Source organism: Vigna unguiculata, chromosome 11 (genome assembly GCF_004118075.2).
Source record: "Vigna unguiculata cultivar IT97K-499-35 chromosome 11, ASM411807v1, whole genome shotgun sequence".
Classification (NCBI taxonomy): Eukaryota; Viridiplantae; Streptophyta; class Magnoliopsida; order Fabales; family Fabaceae; genus Vigna; species Vigna unguiculata.
This window is the reverse complement of record NC_040289.1, coordinates 20569048-20574047: the sequence shown is the minus strand read 5'-3', so window position 1 is coordinate 20574047 and position 5000 is coordinate 20569048.

Genomic DNA, 5000 nt, shown 5'->3' with positions numbered 1-5000 from the left:
GATCCAAAACCTAAAATAGTTGTATTTGCTAGCAACAACATAATGGAGGCAGTCAATCAATATAGATTGATCCGAAATCTGATTCAAATCCAATATAGCACCCATGGTTACATAAGAAATGTATTGAATCGATTCAATTGCAACTTCGAATATGGAATTCAAAGGTATCAAACAGGAAATGATACTCTGAATCATCGAACTAGAATGAAATACACGATCAACCAACATTTATCAAATTTGAAAAAGAGTCAGAAGAAGTGGTTCGATCCTCTTATTTTGATTTCTCGAACGGAGAGATCTATGAATTGGGATCCTAATGTATATAGATACAAATGGTCCAATGGGAGCAAGAATTTCCAGGAACATTTGGACTATTTCATTTCTGAGCAGAATAGCCGTTTTCAAGTAGTGTTCGATCGATTACATATTAATCAATATTCGATTGATTGGTCTGAGGTTATCGACAAAAAAGATTTGTCTAAGTCACTTTGTTTATTTTTGTCCAAGTTACTTCTTTTTTTGCCCAAGTTTCTTCTCTTTTTGTCTAACTCACTTCCTTCTTTTTTATTTGTGAGTTTTGGGGGTATCCCCATTCATAGGTCCGAGATCCACATCTATGAATTGAAAGGTCCGAATGATCCACTCTATAATCAGTTATTAGAATCAATAGGTCTTCAAATCTTTCATTTGAAAAAAAGGAAACCCTTATTATTGGATGACCAAGATACTTCCCAAAAATCGAAATTCTTGATCAATGGAGGAACAATATCACCATTTTTGTTCAATAAGATACCAAAGTGGATGATTGACTCATTCCATACTAGAAAGAATCGCAGGAAATCTTTTGATAACACAGATTCCTATTTCTCAATGATATTCCACGATCCAGACAATTGGCTGAATCCCGTGAAACCATTTCATAGAAGTTCATTGATATACTATTTTTATAAAGCAAATCGACTTCGATTCTTGAATAATCAATATCACTTCTGCTTCTATTGTAACAAAAGATTCCCTTTTTATGTGGAAAAGGCCCGTATCAATAATTATGATTTTATGTATGGACAATTCCTCAAAATCTTGTTCATTCGCAACAAAATCTTTTCTTTTTGCGATGGTAAAAAAAACATGCTTTTTTGAAGAGAGATACTATTTCACCAATCGAGTTACAGGTATCTAACATATTGATACCTAACGATTTTCCGCAAAGTGGCGACGAAGGGTATAACTTCTACAAATCTTTCCATTTTCCAATTCGATACGATCCATTCGTTCGTGGAGCTATTTACTCGATCACAGACATTTCTGGAACACCTCTAACAGAGGGACAAATAGTCCATTTTGAAAAAACTTATTGTCAACCTCTTTCAGATATGAATATACCTGATTCAGAAGGGAAGAACTTGTATCAATATCTCAATTTCAATTCAAACATGGGTTGGATTCACACTCCATGTTCTGAGAAATATTTACCATCCGAAAAAAGGAAAAAACGGAGTTCTTGTCTACAAAAATGCCTTGAGAAAGGTCAGATGTATAGAACCTTTCAACAAGATAGTGTTTTTTCAACTCTCTCAAAATGGAATCTATTCAAACATATATACCATGGTTCCTTACCTCGATGGGGTACAAATATCTAAATTTCATATTTTTAGATACTTTTTCAGACCTATTGCCGATACTAAGTAGCAGCCAAAAATTTGTATCCATTTTTCATGATATTATGCATGGGTCAGATATATTATGGCGAATTCGTCAGATTCCATTGTGTCTTCCACAATGGAATCTGATAAGTGAGATTCCGGGTAATTGTTTCCATAATCTTCTTCTGTCCGAAGAAATGACTCATCGAAATAATGAGTTACTATTGATATCGACACATCTGAGATCGCTAAATGTTCAGGAGTTCTTCTATTCAATCCTTTTCCTTCTCCTTGTTGCTGGATATCTCGTTCGTACACATCTTCTCTTTGTTTCTCGAGTCTATAGTGAGTTACAAACAGAGTTCGAAAAGGTAAAATCTTTGATGATTCCATCATACATGATTGAGTTGCGAAAACTTCTGGATAGGTATCCTACATCTGAATGAATTCTTTCTGGTTAAAGAATATCTTTCTAGTTGCTCTGGAACAATTAGGAGATTCTCTAGAAGAAATACGGAGTTTTGCTTTTGGTAGCAACATGCTATGGGGTGGTGGTCCCGCTTATGGGGTCAAATCCATACGTTCTAAGAATAAATATTGGAATCTCATCGATCTCATAAGTATTATACCAAATCCCATCAATCGAATCGCTTTTTCGAGAAATACGAGACATCTAAGTCATCCAAGTAAAGCAATCTATTCCTTGATAAGAAAATAAAAAACGTGAATGGTGATTGGATTGATGATCAAATAGAATCCTGGGTCTCGAACACTGATTCGATTGATGATAAAGAAAAAGAATTCTTGGTTCAGTTTTCTACCTTAACAACAGAAAAAAGGATTGATCAAATTCTATTGAGTCTTACTCATAGTGATCTTTTATCAAAGAATAACTCTGGTTATCAAATAAGTGAACAACCGGGAGCAATTTACTTACGATACTTAGTTGACATTCAAAAAAAGTATCTAATGATTTATGAATTCAATACATCCTGTTTAGTAGAAAGACGTATATTCCTTGCTAATTATCAGACAATTACTTATTCACACACCTTGTGGGGGGCTAATAGTTTGCATTTCCCATCTCATGGAAAACCCTTTTCGCTCCGCTTAGCCCTACCTCCCCCTAGTAGGGGTATTTTAGTGATAGGTTCTATAGGAACTGGACGATCCTATTTGGTCAAATACCTAGCGACAAACTCCTATGTTCCTTTCATTACAGTATTTCTGAACAAGTTCCTGGATAACAAGCCTAAGGGTTTTCTTATTGATAATAGTGACTATATTGATGATAGTGACGATATTGATGATAGTGACGATATTAATGATAGTGACGATAGTGACGATATCGACCGTGACCTTGATATGGAGCTGGAGCTTCTAACTATGATGAATACGCTAACTATGGATATGATGCCAGAAATAGACTGATTTTATATCACCTTTCACTTCGAATTAGCAAAAGCAATGTCTCCTTGCATAATATGGATTCCTAACATTCATGATCTGGATGTGACTGAGTCAAATTACTTATCCCTCGATCTTTTAGTGAACTATCTCTCCAGGGATTGTGAAAGATGTTCCACTAGAAATATTCTTGTTATTGCTTCGACTCATATTCCCCAAAAAGTAGATCCAGCTCTAATAGCTCCGAATAAATTCAATACATGCATTAAGATACGAAGGCTTCTTATTCCACAACAACGAAAACACTTTTTCACTCTTTCATATACTAGGGGATTTCACTTGGAAAAGAAAATGTCCCATACTAATGGATTTGGGTCCACGACGATGGGTTCAAATGTACGAGATCTTGTAGCACTTAACAATGAGGCCCTATCGATTAGTATTATACAAAAAAAATCCATCATAGACACTAATATAATTAGTTCTGTTCTTCATAGACAAACTTGGGATTTCCGATCTCAGGTAAGATCGGTTCAGGATCATGGGATCCTTTTCTATCAGATAGGAAGGGCTGTTTCACAAAATGTACTTCTAAGTAATTGCTCCATAGATCCTATATCTATCTATAGAAGAAGAAATCATGTGACGGGGGGGATTCTTATTTGTACAAATGGTACTTCGAACTTGGAACGAGTATGAAGAAATTAACGATACTTCTTTACCTTTTGAGTTGTTCTGCCGGATCGGTCGCTCAAGACCTTTGGTCTCTACCCGGACCTGATGAAAAAAATGGGATCACATCTTATGGACTCGTTGAGAAGAATTATGATCTAGTTCATGGCCTATTAGAAGTAGAAGGCGCTCTGGTGGGATCCTCACGTACAGAAAAAGATTGCAGTCAATTTGATAAGGATCGAGTGACATTGCTTCTTCGGTCCAAACCAAGAATCCCTTAAATAGGATTCAAAATGGATCTTATTCTATCGTTGATCAGAGATTTCTCTATGAAAAATATGAATCGGAGTTTGAAGAAGGGGGAGGAGTCCTCGACCCGCAACAGATAGAGGAGGATTTTTTCAATCACATCGTTTGGGCTCCTAGAATATGGCGCCCTTGGGGCTTTCTATTTGATTGTATTGAAAGGCCCAATAATTTGGGATTTCCCTATTGGGCCAGGTCATTTCGGGACAAGCGGATCATTTATGATGAAGAGGATGAGCTTCAAGAGAATGATTCAGAGTTCTTGCAGGGTGGAACCATGCAGTACCAGACACGAGATAGATCTTCCAAAGAACAGGGCTTTTTTCGAATAAGCCAATTCATTTGGGACCCCGTGGATCCACTCTTTTTCCTATTCAAAGATCAGCCTTTTGTCTCTGTGTTTTCACATCGACAATTCTTTACAGATGAAGAGATGTCAAGGGAACTTCTTACTTCCCAAACAAATCTTCCTACATCTATATATAAACACTGGTTTATCAAGAATACGCAAGAAAAGCATTTTGAATTGTTGATTCATTGCCAGAGATGGCTTAGAATCAATAGTTCATCATCTAAAGGATTTTTCCCTTCTAATACTCTATCTGAGAGTTATCAATATTTATCAAATTGTTCCTATCTAACGAAGCGCTATTGGATCAAATGACAAAGACATTGTTGAGAAAAAGATGGCTTTTCCCAGATGAGATAGTTGTTGCTAGCTGCTCCAATAACGAATCATTGGTTTAACTGAATAACTAAAAAAAAAAATAGATAGACCTTTCTTTCTCTTCGTCTCAGGTCGATGGATCTTCTCACTTGAAAGATCCCCTATATCGATAATACACATTCCAGTTGACCGAGCCTAATTCGAATTGTTTTGTTCCGAAGCAAAGAGATCCACGGGGCGGTTTGTCCTATTCAGATATTCACAACCAAGAAGTATTGAATTTTATTTTTGTTTTCGGATAG